At 36.5% G+C, this 18394-nt stretch overlaps 1 protein-coding gene across 3 annotated transcripts in view; it reads right to left on the bottom strand.

Moving 5' to 3' along the window:
* LOC145681508 (uncharacterized) overlaps positions 1 to 18394 on the bottom strand; it is a 142914-nt gene that overhangs the window by 114017 nt on the left and 10503 nt on the right. The window lies entirely within an intron of this gene.

Genomic DNA, 18394 nt, shown 5'->3' on the forward strand with positions numbered 1-18394 from the left:
AAGTATACACTTCCTATCATCTTTAAGATATAATGGTTGAATGTGTGTTGTTTAATGAGGTCCTCGCCTATGGAATATGTATATACACATACATCTGAGAGAAATGTTATTGCTATTTGTTATGAGTGGCCTTCGATACATCATCAGTCGCTTTGTTGTCCATCGCCAAATCAAGTGCTTGTGCTACGGCCCCTGTAGCTAGAAGAATGATGATGATAATGATGATGCTGTTCTTGTTGGAGAGAAACAATGTGGACAAGATAGGTAGTGTAGCCATAAAAGAAAGCTCACTTGTGACCAAAGAAATTTTGCATTATAATTATACGAGGAGTGATCAATAAGATTTCGTCCTCGTACGTGTTGTGCCATATAGGCCTATATGAAACTTTTATGTAGTAAATATACCCATGTCTTAACGTATTAATGTATGATTTTTATATTTCTAGGCCTTTCGCTTTTATTTTGTTTACAAAGTTGACAGGTCATAATTATCTTAGTTTTTTTTCTGTGTTTTTCCATAGCACTTAGCACTCCCGTTAATTATGAAATTAGATTAAGAGGCCTCATCACGGCGAAATTAAAATACCGCTAATTTTACAGTAATTATGTGATATCTTCAAATAGATAAAAGATAATTGAAATGTGGAACAAGAGCACCCTAGACAAAATTATATTACATGAGATACCATTATCATTATTCACTTATGAAATCGGAAAGCCACTAGGTGACTTGTGATAACGGTACCTCACGCAAAATAATATTGTCTAGGGCGCTCTTGTCCCACATTTCAATTATATTTTATCTATTTGATGATATCACATAATTACTGTAAAATTAGCGGTATTTTAATTTCGCCGGGATGAGGCCTCTTAAATTAAACACTGCAATTAATTTGCAAACTTCTGACAACAGTGTTATTTTATTTACTTCCAGTAACTTATTTGAGGGAGTATTTCATTCTAAAATATTTAGATAGAGAATGAAATCCACTCAGGATTTCACATCCTGGGTGGCATAGGTCTTATTGCAAATGTTTCAACACTTCTCATCAAATTCCCTGCTAATTTTTGGCTTAGATTTCCATAATAGCAGCCTGATTACGTACAAAACTTTTGTCTTCTACCTATGCACCATCTTCTTCTTATCTTTCCTCTTTCCTCTAGGGAAGATTGTTAACACTCAGAGATATCTCCGGCAACAAGGATCCTAGGTTCAAATTCATACCATGTGAGGCAATGATAGACACTATTGTGTCCGTGGATTTTTTCGGAGTTCTGTGTCTCGATGCCACCAGCTCTTTCACGTATTATTTACTTGCAACCATTATTAGATGTATACAGTTTGCATATGATTTGTGGCGGAATCTGAGAAAAGAAATCAATAAGATGTTAGAAAATTTGAGGAAGGCCTGTGAAGAATGTGGGATGAAAGACAAAGTCATGATGATTAGAACGAAGCATTCGGTGTCAAATATTGAAATGGGGAGAAACTATAATAGGAAACTATAGTAGGTATCGAAATAAGTTTTCGATATTTTGGTGATATTATTGATGATATGAAGTGCAAACGTGAAATAAAAGCAAAGATAGGAATGGCGAAAGAAGCCTTTAGGAGAAAAAAAATACTATTTTGTGGAACCTTAAACAAAGAGTTGAGAAAATAACTCATAAAGTGCTTTGTGTGGAGTATTTTACTGTATGAGTCAGAAACATGGACATTACCCAAAAATAATGAAAAATGACTGGAAGCTTTCGAAATGTGGGTGTTGAGAAGAATGGAGAGAATTAGTTGGGTCGAGAGGGAAACGAATGAGAGGGCGTTAGAAATGATGGGGGAGAAAATAACAGTTTTAGATGTTATTGGGAACAGGAAGGAAAACTGGTTTGGAACATTGGCTGAGAAGGAACTATATCACGAGGAATGTGCTAAAAGATAAGGTGGCAGAAAGAAGAGAAAGGGGGCGAAAGAGGCCACACTTGATGGACGATGTCAAAATTTCAAAAAATGTACATAAAGACGAATATGTTGACGGAAGACCGTGGAGCATGAAAGCTTCTTAGTTGCGTTAAGTGACCTGCCAATAAAGACAGAATACCTATGAGGATAATCATCACCATCCGTCTCTGTGAGACCACAGCATAACCATGTCTAAAATATCATTACATTCATTCGTTCTTCTAACTAGCTATCTCAAATAAAGTGACAAAAAAATTTAGGAAAATTATTTTAGGGAGTTCTTTCGGACGTTGCTAACACTGTAACTTTATCCTTGCCTTAAGGAAAAAATAGATAGACATTGCTGACCTCTGGCATTGAGATAAATAATTGTCAGTTCTGCATTATAGCAAAGAGGCTCCAATTTCGTTCAGTCACTGCACGTACATTTGTTTTAGAAGCGGAGGCTAAAGAGAAGGAGGGGGAGGGAAGACGACAGAAGTGCCCTCCATAACTCGGAAACATTAGCAGTCAATCCTTATTTGATAATGTTCTGTATCTTCCTCTGCTCATTTTGACACAACACAAAGCAAGGTCTTCTGTAGTCCAGTTCTCTATTACGGCCACTGAAAATTACGATACGGTAATTTGGAAGAATAACAAAAGCTTGGTATTCAATGTCATTACGCAGACTGTTTATTAATGTATATGTTTCTATGTGTCTGTGATTTCACCTTTGTCCTTCAAGGAGGAAGACGTTCTCGTCGCAATGTCTCTCTTCGCCTGCAGGGCTCTATCTGGCTGTCGAATACTACCTTGTACTGTTTTACAGCTGACAGCATTAGTATAAAATTATGACTTGCACTATTCTGGTCAGTGTCAGTACATATGACCTACATTCCTTTCTAAGAGATAGGTCAGTTGTAATTTTACTGAGTATTGAGGAATGTCGTGAGGCAGGTTATGTCAAGAGAAATAGAAGTCAAGCTCCTTCGTAGGTTATTTGGTTAGTGTATGCGCCTTCGGTGAGAGAGATCCAGGTTAAGATCCCTGATGGAAGATTATGTAATTCGGATCCCAAATTAAGCTGTAAGTCAACATCTCATATAACCTTGGTGCTGAATAAGCGCTGAACTCTAATGCAACCAATTAACCAAGATACTGAAGCAGGGGTGTCCACATGAGGGTTTTAAGACGCAGGTTGTGCCCATAAAAATAACAGAGAGTCCGGAGAGAAAGATAACTCTTAGGAGAAAGGTAAATTTGGAGGAGAATGGGAAATTTGTGGGGAGAAAGGTAAATCTAAAGGAGAATTATAGTTTTGTGGGGAGAAAGTAAATAAGGGGAGAATGATAAATTTGGAGGAGAATGGCTAATTTGTGGGAAAAGGTAAACTTGGGGAAGAATGGTAAATTTGTAGAGAGAAAGTAAATAAGGGGAAGAATGATAAATTTGGAGGATAATGGTAATTTGCACAGGAAAAGATAAATCTGGAGGAAAATGGTAAATTTGTGGGGAGAAAGGTAAATCTGAAGGAGAATAATAAATTTGGAGGAGAATTGCAAATTTGTGGGAAAAGGATGATCCCGGTGGAGAATGGTAAATTTGCAGAGAGAAACTAAATAAGGGGGATAATGATAAATTTGAAGGAGAATGGTAAATCTATGGGGAAAGGTGAACTTGGATAAGAATGATAAATTTGTAGAGAGAAAGTAAATAAGGGGAAATGATAAATATGGGGGAGAATGGTAAACCTATGGGGAAAAGATAAACTTGGGAAAGAATGGTTAATTTGTAGGGAAAAGATAAATCTGAAGGAAAATGGCAAAAAATTGTGGGGGAAGGGAATTCTGTGGGTAAAAGGGTAAATCCGGGGAAGAATGGTTTTGCAGACAAAAACTAAATAATGGGGAGAATAATAAATTTGGAGGAGAATGGTGAATTTGTGGGGAGAAAGATAAATCTGGAGGAGAACGGTCAATTTAGAGGGAAATGGGAAGTTTGTGGGGAGAAAGATAATTCTGGAAGAGAATGGTAAATTTGTGGGGAGAAAGTAAATAGTCTATAGCGGGAATTATAAATTTGGAGGAAAATGATAAACTTGTGGAGAGCAATCTGAATCATTACAATACATCGTATATTTTTGTTCAGCCAAAAAACCTGGTTACCTACCTCTTTTGGAAAAGTTCTGTATTGTTGAAATAAAGTCGGTTGTTTACCGTCCGAGGGTTCTACCCTGCAGTGGAGACTAAAGGAGATGGATGATTGATGAATGTGAATGATTGGGAAAGAATTGATGGCATGATAATGTAGGAGAAAACAGGAGAACCTCTCGAACAATCACAGACACGATTTTATTCATCGCGAACTGATATCACTGGAATCGAAGCGGATACCGCTCTCAACTGAAAATGAAATGAAAACTTTGAGTTTTACGTCCCACGGTTATGCCGGTGAGGCTAAAGGAGACGGTGATGATGAGTAATGAATGAAATGGTGGAATGAAGAAAGTGGGAGGAAACGGGAGAACCACGAGGAAACCCACGCACACGGTGTTTGTCCACCACAAAGTTCACTTGGCGGGGGCTGGGATCGAACCCAGCACCCCAACTACTAGAACTCTCTACCACTGAGCTACCGCGGGCCCTTGTTCTCAACTGAGATGAGCACTCTACCACTAACAAGTAAGTTATCGTGCCCCCTTCCGTATTTTTACATCTACAAATAGAAACAAAAGTAAATCTGCTTTAGTCAATTAAGATTTCTGGCAAACATAAGTATTAATTTTAACCACATCCAATTCTGTTGGAAAAAGAGGTAGGTGGACAAATTTCCTTGAGTAAGACTACACAAAATAGAGTAAACTACAAAAGTAGGCAATACCTAAGTTCAATACTAACAATATAATATATAATTATATTGTGTTTAAACATTTACATAACTTGTTGAACTTTAATGTACTTGGGTCTACTTCTTTAACCTATGTTAAAACAGTTCTCATGGGGAAAATAATTATATTTTAGTTTTATTCCGAGTTTGTAATACGTCTGCAAAGAGTGACTTTGTGTTATAAGTGAAATGAAAAGAAATCTTTAAGTTTAACGTCCCACGATTAAGCTCTTTAGACTAAGGAAAGCGGATGATTAAAGCAAGTGAATGATGATGGAATAATTTTTTGGAATAAGAATGTGAGAAGAAACAGAAATATCCCGAGAAAACAAATCGACATGACGTTCTCCACCACAAACTTACTTGGTTGTGTGTTACAACACACAAAACTCCTGATTTATCTGAGTTGCTCAGCTAAGAAGAGACACGAATTAATAACAATAATAACAATAATAATAATAATAATAATAATAATAATAATAATAATAATAATAATAATAATAATAATAATAATAATAATAATAATAATAATAATAATAATAATAATAATAATAATAATAATAATAATAATTATTATTATTATTATTATTATTATTATTATTATTATTATTATTATTACAGTACATAGGCCTATTAAAGAAACTTCTAGAAAAAAATTGAGAGAGACCAATTAAATTGTCAATTAACAATAACAAGGACAATGGGGGAAAAGTCGATCAAGATCTATATTTAAGTGCAGGCCCAGCATTAGCCTAGTGGAACTAAGGAAGAAATCTGCTAAAACTCAACCGAAATGGCAAATTATCGAATTTGTACGCAGAATTCCGATTGCCTGTCAGGAACACTAGCCGGTTACCTCCACTTGCTCGTCAATTAGAATCGAACCCGGATCTTCCACGCCAATTGTCCGTTAATGATTTAGGATGTTCTGCCTAAAATTTTGTTGGCTGGATTGAAGCATTGTGATTATACAATACATGGACCTACAATTTAAAGTGGGTTCCGAATCACATGATCTTCCATCGGGTACGAATCCAGTCTTCCAGCGCCGAAGACGGGTAGGTAGCCATACAGCCACATGGGAGCTCGCACCTTAAGAGTTCATTCTTATGATATCTTTGTTGAATGGTTCCCAGCAAGATGCTCAACAACATATACACTATGTTTACTTCTAATTCTATCATGGCATACCGGAAACATTTGCATTTCTCTTTGATTTGGGCAAATATAATAACGAAAGATGTTAAACTTTGAAAAGTATTAAGCTCATCAAAATTACATTTTCATGCTTCCTAAATTCGAAAAATAAAATGCAGTAAAAACGGTTTTTCGGAGGGAGGAAAGAAGGAGTCAAAATGGAGAACTGGAACTAAGACGGAAAGCATTGCACGTTCTCCCTAAGGTTGAGGGTTAAAGTTTTTACATTTCACAGGTGTCGCGGAAGTTGTTTGCTGTAGTCCATGATAATCAATCACGTTCAATGCTTTGAGTCTCATGGTCATTGTTTCATTTATTCTCTCCCCGTAAAAAAAAAAAAAAAAAAAAAAAAAACCTCCTTTTTAGTGCACTTTGTTCTAAGTTAATTTTTAATGATCTTTTACGGTTATTATTATTATTTTACTCATTATAAGATGTTTTCAGTTTCGACTAATTCTTACTTGAATCTTCCGAACGTGTTGATATAAAGTCAATAGAATGCCTAGTTGTCTGCAACCAACAAAACTTCACTGAACTGTAGGTTGTATAAGCAACAGGCACTCGATAATTACTGTTTTTCAAAATTATTAATTTGATTAATTTTACAGTAAAACGGTAGACTACAGCGAATACTATACGAAAATGTTGTATTGCCATTGCATTTATGTATCTGCACAAAATTTCATAACTCTAGTTACAGTTAATATGGAAAGTACATTAAATTTAAGTTGCAAAACTTGATATTAACTTACAGAGAAGTAACCCAATACCAAAAGCAATTTAAAAAAAAAAAACAATAAAATATACAGATGTTAGCAATTGTTATATTTTCTCTTTCCCCTAAATGTGATTTCTATGAGAATAAAAGTAAATCAAATTAATTTTAAAAAAACTGTAATTCTTTTTATCAACTTTCAAATTATCTTTCTTGTTTTTGGATTTGAAAAATAGATCAATTTCTTTCTTTTCTGCTGTCTATTGAGAGTTTACAGTTCTTTAAAGGATTGTTCCGTACCCATTTCTTAAAATAAATCCGGATATGCGTTAATGTTCTCATCGAATTCGAGAACATATATTTTTGTTTCCTTTTTTCATGTATTTTTTGATTTAGTTATCTAATTTTAAATATGTTAACTTTCAAAATAAAATTAAACATATATCTTCAAAATATAAATCAAAATATACATTTGCCAAATTATTCTAATTTGGATGAAAGGAATATTATTATGATTGGAACATTGGTGTGATGGTGATAAAATTATTATTTATATTAATCCTATTCTTTTCCCGCGTGACACTACAATTTCAATTTTCAATAACTCTAAATCAAATTATTCATTTGTTTGAATGCAATTATTTCCAATATCTGAATGGAATAGTTGTCCCAACATTTGTTCATTACACACAGCGATGTCTATTACGTATTAAGGTAAGTTCTCCTGATATGTTTGCTACTCATAAAAGGAAAAAAAAGAAGAACTGTGATAGATAGCAAGAAACGGTTTGCAAGGAGTTTAGTTTACCAATTAAAACTGTGTTATACATTTAATCTGTATGTCTCTGTGTCCACCAGGCCTGGAAGATAAAGCTACGTTTGTCAGTGTGTCCGTCTGGAAAGTAGAAAATTTCATGAATTACTTGATGAATCACCATCAATTTTGGCTAGGATATAGAGGCCCGAAATTAAGGAATATACTTCGTTAATGGAAATGATATTAACCAGAAGTGATGAAAATCAGCCATTTCCATTTTTAACGTTGATCACTATTTGAGCAAAGGTGGTAATAGATAGTTGCAAATGGCTTGTTGCAATCCATTAAGCGTCCAAGAATACATTTTATCGTCATCTGGAAGCAGCGCTTAAAGTGAGCCGGTATGAGCCGATTATGCATCTGAAACTTAGAAAATGGGCCGGTATGGCATACCGGTAAAGTAACTGATTTAAATTGTAATTTGAATGTAGAAAAAACAGGTTTTACTCATAAAAACAAGTACGACGTTAGCATTGAGTCAAGAAATATGTTTGTACTATTAAAAATTTCCTTGCTGCTGCTTCGAAAGTAAATAACAGTTCCCTATCACCCTATTCAATGGCAGAATTTGTGTTCTTGAATTTTTTCAACATTTCTGTGAGCAATTTCACCCCGTCAAAAAAAAAAAAAAATCTAACTACTATACAGCCCGCCTAAAATGTTTAACCTGGATACGCCCCTTTAATTTCAAAATTATTATTTTCACATTGTCTGGACTTCTGTGTTTACAATTATAAGAAAATTTGTGTCGACCATGAGAAGAGACGAGACCAGAAGAAGGTTTTGAAAATGGAAATAAGATTTGAAAGAATCATTAAATACTAGATACTAGATACTAGAGACGAGATGAGAGTGCGTACAAAGCCGAGACGAAAAGGCATATACGCATATATGTGTTGTCTTATTTTAATCCATTTAAAGACCGCGTTGGATCACTATGTTATTGTAAATGTGATGTTTAAGTAAACATACCATTCGTGTTCTTCCTCATTTAGATCGCTGATATGCTCAAGTAAAATCTTACGAAAGCAAAATCATTTTATAAATATTTATTTCGATTAAGCTGTTGATGTTGGGGAGTAAAACATTTACATGTTAGTCCTCTCTCTCTCTCTAGATTTTTTTACATCAAAAATGGTGCAAAAATGTGAGGATTGGAGATGCTCTTTACGGATCTGTCAAAGTTATTGCTCTAAGTGGTCATCTTTGTTTCATAACGTCACCTCATCTGATGTCACTTTAAGCACTGTCTTGAAGTCTCGACTAAATTCAGAATTGATAGAAGTCCACTACAATTTCTGGTTTCAGTATTGATCTACCTGTACAAGAACAAAAACGAAAAGAGATTGCGAGAAGCACTTTTTTTCTTGAACCGCTATCTATTTTTGGAATCGTAACTAGCTAGATGTTATGGAATAAAATAAACATTTACGATATTAAAGATATATATATATATATATATATATATATATATATATATATATATATATATATATATATATATATATATATATATATATATATATATATATATATATATATACAAATACCTGAAATTAGATCAACTTGGGAGCTTCTGCTCCCTGATGACGAACGTCTGCGTACGCCACTGCAAAGTATGGAGTTAGTGATACATGAATAGGTTCAACCATAGCTGTAATCTCGGTATTGAAACTGGAATTAAGAAGAATCTACTTTTAAAGTTTCTCTTTGGTTCTAACTTCCAAGTATTTCAACAATTGTGGACACCGTCTCCTTGACTATCACGTGTTGTTCTGGTATACTTCCCTAAAATTTTAATGACTCATTTTGTGTCACAACTTATATGTGAGCACCCATGAATGTGGGCATTACCCGAATAGATTCGAAATTATTCGAAATCAGATGAAAGACATTGGAATTCTTAACCGTATTACCATAACAGCACAGACAATAGACGGATCCAACAGTAGAAAATGGTACGCTTTCCAACTGATAACGTTGCCCTACGATGTAATTGGTTCGTGATACCGAGTATTTGCTAGAAAACAAATCAACTGCCAATGTCATTCAAGAAAAAAAAATGCAATTCAAGGGACTGGAATTTGAAGCCGAAATTGTTGGATAAAAATTGGGTAAATTGATTGATGGTTAACAAACAGAGACAGTCTACACTACGGTGCTATGGTAACCGAATATGCGTTAATCGAATTTAACAATACTATAGTTTTTTTTCTTTCTTTACTGTTGCGCAAGAGAAAGTTAGCTGTTAACTGAAATTTGTAACAGAAACAGAAAAAAAAAGGAAAAATCGCAAAGTAGGAAAGTCAAGGTTAGAGCAACTTCCGTTTTTCCATACAATTTGGTTAGTTGACGGTCGGTCACGGGAACAGATAGATCTTTTAAAAAGAGGGAACGTGAAGAATGACATTAATTTCCGCTCGATATGTTAGAGAGAGAGAGAGAGAGAAACTAAAATTAAAAAAAAAAAGACAAGGATCATCAATCAATCTTCCATCCAACTAAATCTCCATTCCGCTTGTATTCTTTTTAAAAATATATATATATACGGTAGCGTGTTCAAACGTTTTTGGCCTTGGAACGTTACCATTATACCGCCACCACCTCGATTACGTTACATAGTCGGAAATAACCTTGCCCTTCACGGAAAAATGACTGTAACTTTGTTGAATTGTTGTGTTTGGAGAGGTTAGCAACAACTCTTATAATGGGCAGAGGTGAACAAGGGGTTACATAGGGTTTTATATACAGGATACACAGTTATACAACCATTCGAGCTGATCATTTTTTCTCCCTCTGCACAAAACTTTTCATACTCACGTGCAGTATGCACGTGATATCTTATTAAGCAAATCCTATAGCATTTTTTTCTAAAAAATTATTCATCATTTAAGTTTTCTACTTCTTTGTTAAATTATTAGAAAATACTACTCTTCTTCTTTTTCTTCTTCTCTAGCTTCCACCATTTAACATTCGTATTTTTGCATTTCATAATCATAGTAAACTTTGACTGTGATGTGATCTAAAATTCATAGATACAGTAGACTGAGTATTCTCATGAAAATTTTGAATACTATTTCTAATTGTTTTTCTTATTAGGATTACGATTAGGAATTAGATTTCTGGGCTTTCGGCAGCAAGGGCCATGTTAATCCGTTACGTAGAAAGGATGACGTACCTCAGCGAGCATACTCCTTAAAGAAGTAGTGAGAAAGAAAATGAAAAGAAATATTTCAGTTTTACGTCCCACGATTCAGGCCCGTATCCACGGGGGGAAGAGGGGGCCGGCCCCCCCTAAATTTTGGCTGGCCCCCATAAAATTTCACGGTAGGCTTGCAAATGAACAATAATATGGTGATAAAGTATAATATGATTGGGTCGTGCCCTCCCTAACTTCTACCGGGCCCCCTCTAAATTTTTGGGCTGGCTACAGGCCTGCCACGATTATACCAGGTAGGCTAAAGGAGACGGTGATAATGAGAAATGAATGAAATTGTGGAATGAATGAAATGGAAGGAAAAGGAGAGCTCCGAGAAAACCCAGGAACACAGTGTTTGTTCACAACAAAGCCCATTTGGCGCGAGCTGGGATCGAACCAGGTACCCCCACGCACCAGAGGTGAACTCTCTATCACTGTGCCATCCTGAAGTAGTGCGAAAGAAAATAATGGGGAAAGAAGGAAGTTGGCAGCGACCATTTTCTTAGTTACCATTTGCCTGTGTGACAGGAAAACCAGGAAAAACTCACTCAGGATGGCTGGAGAAGCTTTTACTCTTTGAAGACCCAGGGTCCACACTGAGAATCCAACCTTAGACATCTCGCATCAAAGACGAGAGTGTGAACACCTACGTTTTCTTTTTGAAGTGAAGTGAAATGAAAACTTTGAGTTTAACGTCCCACGATTACGTCCGTTAGGCTAAGGGAGATTATGATTAAAGCAAGTGAATGATAATGGAAGAATTGGTGGAATGAGAAAGTGAGAGGAAACGGAAGTACCCGGAGGAAACCCACGAGCATGATGTTGTCCACCACAAACGTATGTGGCTGGGGATCGAACCAGAGACCCCACGCTCCAAAGATAAGTGCTCTACCACTGAGCTACCGTACCCTCACCTAAATTTTCTTTTTTATATTTATATTTTAAACTTCTATGATAAAATAAATTACAGATACTCTTTTTCCTTTTCGTTAAAGAAGACACAAGAATAGTAAAAACAGTAAAAAAAAAGAAGATAATCATAGCTCATCTAGAGTTAATGGATAAAGTATCCTTGACGTGCCTAATAACAACAATCATACACAGTCTATACACATAGACATATTCAAAGTATAAAATGAGAAGTTATTTGGCTTGCGTGCATCTTAACCATATTGTCAGTTATGTAACATCTGAATTATGTTATGGTAGGTTAGGATTGCGTTATACCTGTTAAATAGCAATTTTCTATTGACACAAGTGCATAGTTACAGGTGCAGGATATTACATGAGAACCTTAAAAAAAAAAAAAAAAAAAAAAAAAAAAGCGAGTTTTGTTTCACATTGCGAAACAATTTCCAAACTAGACAAACTCTATATGGAAACCGGAAGGAGTAGATGTATAAATTTTGGCTGCACTTGAAGGGTAATGTAATATGGGAGATAGAACCTGTTCATTGTATGCTGAATCTTCATACATTAGTATAGGGCAGGGTTGCTCAACCTGGGGGTCGCGAAGATAAACGGAAGAGATAATTATGATTGGAATCTAATACCATAAAATATTTTTAAATATTATTTTGAAGGCATATTTTTATTTTTATACGTACTGTTAAGAACAACAAAAAATATTCCTAATAAACATTTTCAACAGGTGCAGATTTGTTTAAAAATAAATTTAATAGAAAGAGGGATGATATGAAACTATTCAGAACTGCATACCAGAAAAATATAAATGCAACAAAACGTGCATATTGAAGTACAATTAAAATTGAAAGCTAGTGAGGTACTTAGCATAATGTGATATCACTAGTGCAGCAATATCAGGTTTAACCTTCGTGACACACATTATCAAGTCATTTTTAACCGATAAGCGATTTCTTGTCTTTGTTTTAATGTTTACCGTGGAGGAAAAACCACTTTCGCACAAGTACGATGCAGCAAATAGAATTATTACTTTTAAAGCACCAGATACCAGACCGGGATATTCTTCTCTCCTCTTCAGCCAGAACTTGTCCGAGTCTTCGTTACAGAAAACCAGCTGCAAGGACTTGCCGCACGATAATTCTATTAGTTTGTCAAAGAGTTGTGGGCTTGGATCAGCTACTTTGATGGCCTCTTCAATGAAGGTGTTTAATATCCATCTTGAACTAGCACTTTCATCGTAGGGAATATATTACTGTTACTTTATTCATTATATACAAGAAATGGATTCTAATGTTATAGAAAAAGATGGATATCGTGAGATCTTCCCAATAGGTATACTAAAAATTCCACAAACGCTTATTACAACCAGAAATTATAAACGGGTCACTGGCAAGAGGATGTAAAAAATGGGGGTCGTGATAGGAATTAAGCTGAGAACCTGAGAACCACTGGTATAAAGGCATCATTACTAAAACCGGAAGTTGTACTAGCTTTTTAACTACTTCCGGTTGCAGTGGAGATGAAATTTGTTTTGGGATTCGGTATTCATACCAAAGACCCATTAGATGCCTTCTATTATCGTTCTCGCTCTATGGAAATCAAAATGAGAACCAGAAGTGGTAATTTATTTCTACAACTTTATTGCAAAGAAGAATGAAGTCGGAAATAGGATGTATTCTAGTGGTATTGAATTCATTTTGTAAAGAAAACTGCTTCTCGCTGTCTAATAACGTTTTTCACTATGGCGACCAGTGTTGAATCTGGAAGTGGTAGTTTTCCCACCAGTTCCGCTTTTATAGGGGGAAAAGGTTGAGATAAAAGCTATTACTGGAACGCTAAATCCAGATCAGAAAGGCAATTCTCGGTATCTCTTAACCGTTTTTTTGCTCTACGGAGATCTAATTGAAACCGTAAGTAGTAATATTTATACCACGTGCGGTTTTAGTAGATAAATACAATGGACAAAGTTCGTTTTCTTCAGTTGTTGAATCGATTTAAAAAAAAAAGTTTGTCGCTATATATATCGCAGTTTTATTCTATTGCACACACCAGAATGACCTCCATATGATCTCCATCGACCTAGGGAAACCGTACGGTAGAATGCCACAGAGTCGTATTTGGCGGGCACTGAAGAAAGAGTATATATATATGATTGAAGTAGAACAAAAGTGGGACTTCATCAGGAATCTAGTCTTAGCCCATACCTTTTAGCAGTTACGATGCACGAGCTTACAAGGGATATCCAAGAGTTAGCACCTTGAAATATGCTATTTGCGGACAGCATCGTGCCGGTGAGTGAGACTAAGATAGCTGCAAGATAAATGATGTACCTGAAGAGGAGCGTTGGAGAGCAAAAATCTTAGAATTAGTAAAACCAAGACAGAATATCTACATTGTTCATTGAGTAGGAATGTAATCGAAAATAACAAAACAAAATGAAATGAAATCTTCCAGTTTAACGTCCCACGATTATGCTTGTTAGGCTAAGGGAGACGATAATTTAGCAAGTAAATGATGAGGGAAAAAATTGGTGGAATGATAAAGTAGCAGGTAACGGGAGTGCCCCGAGAAAACCTATGGACACGATTTTGTCCACCACAAACTTACTTGGCCGGAATCAAACCAGGTACCGAAAATAACAAGAGTTCGACTGGACAAAGAAGGGGTTATAATGACGAAGAAATTCAAGCACAGGAAAATCTAGGAATAGAAAGAAATATGAACGATAGAATTAGGAACAGTAGGACAAAATGGGAGAAGTGGCAGGAGTATTATGTGACCGTAGGGTACCAATGCTCTTTAAAGGAAAAGTTTGTAAAACAGTAGTGAGAACTGTCATATTATATGGAACTGAATGTTGGACGTAGAAGAATAGAGAGAAACAGAAGCCGCAAGTAGATTTCGATGGTTTGGACATGTAACAAGAAAACCTTCGAATAAGTAGCTCACTGAGTGGATGTTAAACAACTGAATGAAAACCAAGCCCGAGGCCGACCAAAGAAGAAGTGGGGAGAATGAGTCAAGAGCGATATGAGGTAGTGTGGTGTTACAGTGAATATGACACAAGATAGAGACAGGTAGGGGACACGAATTCGAAAAACCGAACCCAACTAATTGGAAAAAAAATATGATGAAAAAGGTTCTTTACCATGAAACTAAAAAATGTCTTGCCCATGGATAGCGATTTAACAAAATCAACTGCAAGAACCATTCAAGTAGGAAAGGCACAGTTATGTTCCGTGAAGACTCGGGATATCCATGATAGGTCCCGGTTTTGGTAGTTTGTGTCCTATCAATACCTTGTGGAAATAATCCATACGTCCGCTTATGTTCCGGACCGGGATTTTTCTGTGTCACATTGCTGAGGTCTTTGCAGAGTAATAACAGGATGGTTTTTGGGTATCCAATATCGTCCTGCGACCGGCACATTGCACTGAAAAGCAAGGAAGTTCCGTGAGGGACAGGTAAGGGAATTGTGAAATATCCCGCATATTTGTTTCAATATATGTACATACCTTGTAAATATATTAAACGATGTGTGTAACTTACATTTACCCCTTTCTTTGTTATTTACGTCACCGCCAATTCCATCAAAATATTATTTCATAGTTTTATAGTTAATGAAAATAGATGTCTCTACCTGCGGTGCCCATTTGTCTTACGCCAATACATGGCACTAACGTGAAGAAAATTTGCAGATTTAATTGCAATTTTAAAAAGTTACTTTGTTCTAATTTAATTATGTCAAAAAAGGCAAAATGAGATTTTTATTATAGTGTTTAACGAACCGAGCGTTTCGAAAGAGCAACTACTGTTCCTGACAACTTCTTACTAGAATTTTGACTGGGTTTTTGATATTTAAGAATGTAGGAAACTCCAAAAAGGTATGAATAACATTATGATCCTAACTTTTTGAAAAGTGATATAACAATCTATAGGAAAGTGTTGTAAGCATTAGCCTCTGTTTTGGATGTCTTAACTAAAAACGACTTATTTTTGTCTTGAATTGTTTGTTAATTCACTAATTCAATTGTATTCATAAATATGTTTTAAAAATTACATATTCTAAAAGGGTCTAACCCAATAAATTATTAACTTGACTCCTGTCATTAGTAACATACTAATATACACTGATCACCAGTTGAATTAGAGACACCTACCTAATACCGTGTAGTACCACCATTCGCTCTGATAACAGAGGCTATCCGCTGTGGTATAGATTCCACGAGGCTCCTGAAGTGTTGTTGTGGCATCTCAATCCATATCTGCCCCCAATAAGTCTCCCACAGAGGCCACAGATTGATTGGAATAGGATCCATAGCCTGAAGGTGTCGTTCTATGGGATTGAGGTCCGGTGACCATGATAGCCAGGGAAGTGTTGCCACATCAGAGGAGTGTTTATCAAATCAGTCTGCTGCCATCCAAGAGTGGTGGGCCGCCGCATTGTCTTACTGAAAGATCAGGTCACCATCCGGATGTTGCAGCCATACAAATGACAGGACATGGTCATCCGAAAGGTCGCGGTAGCGTTTACCTATGAGGAACCGTGTCACATATATTAGGAGACCCATTTCAGTCCACATAAGCATGCCCCAGATGAGAATACTACCACCACTGCCATGTGCAGTTCTCTGCTGGCACGATATAACCATTGCTCGTGCGTTTGGCGACGCAACCTCACTCGTCCATCGGCAAGTACCAATCTGAAACGTGACTCATCTGTGAGGTAACCTTTTCCCACATTCCCACGGTCCAGTGGCGGTGTTCTTATGCCCATGCTAGACGTTGCTTCCTGTTTTGTGCGGTTAGAATGGGTACTCGCTTGGACCAATGGCTTCTGTACCCCATGGCGAGTACCTGGTTGTGAATTGTGTGGCTGCTAACACGGCGTTATTGTTCTGTATTGAACCTCTCCGCGATTTGACGCACTGTCGCCCGTCTATCGGCTGTTACGATGCGGGCCTACCCTTGCCGTTGACACGCCCCTGACCGCGGCAGTTTGACCGTGCGAGTGCGGTTTTACCGGACACAATACACCCATCAGTCGCCTTTGAAAATCTGAGTGCCGCAAACACCCATTCGTCTGGTCCCTACGATTTGGCCATGGTCAAATGCACTCAGGTCCTTCGTCTTGCCCATTACACACTACATTCACACGGATACCGAGAGAGAAAGCACACGGCAGCAGTATAAGCGCGATGCGTTTCATTCACATGCACTGGTGGATCCTCTGCAGGGCTGTTTTATCAACTGTCCTGCTGTCTCTAATTCAACTGGTGATCAGTGTATATTCCTGTCACTAATACTGTTACTGGTTGTACAGTGTTAAAAATGAATATTTTGTTCCTGATATGTAAAGAAAGCTAAAATGTTTTATTAAAAAAGACAAATGCCACTTGAAATTCATTTAAACTAATTTGCTAACCTTGTATTGGAACTTGATTTTTACTTTGATTGCAAAGGAGGCGGAACAACTCGTTTCTTCTTTTTAGGTTCTTAAAGACTATGTGTTTAGGTATCTATCTATATTCGTAAAAATGAAAGTGACTATGTTTGTGGCTTCATATCTCTTGAACCACCCGACCGATCTCGATCAAATTTTCAACATAGATGAGGTTCGGGACTGGGATGGTTTTATCATTTAACTGATAGTGAAATTTAAGGGAGTGGGAGGGGAGATATTTTAAAATGACCGATATTTTAGAGTCAAATCCATAGTTTTCGGGGTCGCTGAGATGAACTGGGACACTTCCGATGCCGTTTAAATCCAAATTCAATTCCGCAACTTGGGGAAGGAGGAGGGAGACATATATGAAAATGATCGAAAATGACCGATGTTAGTGCCGGATCCGTAGTTTCCGGGATCACTGAGATGAACAGTGACTCTTCAGACGTCGTTTAAGTCCAAATTCCGCCTCGCAAGTAGGGAAAGGGGAGGGGTAGATATATAAAAATGATCGAAAATGATCGATATTGTGTCGAATCCATAGTTTTCGGAGTCGCTGAAACAAACAGTAACATTTCTGATGCCGTTTAAATTAAAATCCAGCAATTTATGTCCAAGATAAAATGTATTCTCTCTCTGTGCTGCTTCATGGGTATTCTGCTAGTAGAACTTCGCATATGTGTTCAGGGTTTCAATACAAGTAAAAAACGCCTAATTATATAGATTAGGCCAATTCCACCCTTCAACCATTTCCACTAATTACCTTAAACCGTTTCTATCTCCGTAATTAGACGTTTCCGACCAAAGCCGCAGATTAAACATTTTTTCTTGTATTTAGCTCCTGAATATGTATGCGAAATTTGTCGGTTTATTCCCCAACACCCTGTATATATACGTATGTAGGATGTATGTGCAAATTTCCGAAAGAAAATTGAGAGAGCTATAATTATAGGAATTTATGCTTAAAAAGTAACTTTTTTTTCAGTATGTAGTAGTAATACATACGTACAATAATATCTTAAAGTAATGCGGTTCTAGCGCTTGATTTTGCATAATAATTAAGCCACTTAGTGCATTAGTAAGGATACATTGAAATCTACAGAGCGATAAGGGGAAAAGAAGCGGTGTGCAGAAATCTCAAGGAGAGGGTAGAGGGAAAAGCCTGAACCTGTCTATTAAGTATGCAAATGGCGTCACTTCTGATATTTTTTCCCCCTTTTTAATGCACAAAGTCACAGAGTTTATCAGATTAAAGTTATCAACGCTATATT

The sequence above is a fragment of the Thermobia domestica genome, chromosome 3, assembly GCF_964235325.1.
Source record: "Thermobia domestica chromosome 3, izTheDome1.hap1.1, whole genome shotgun sequence".
Taxonomy (NCBI): Eukaryota; Metazoa; Arthropoda; class Insecta; order Zygentoma; family Lepismatidae; genus Thermobia; species Thermobia domestica.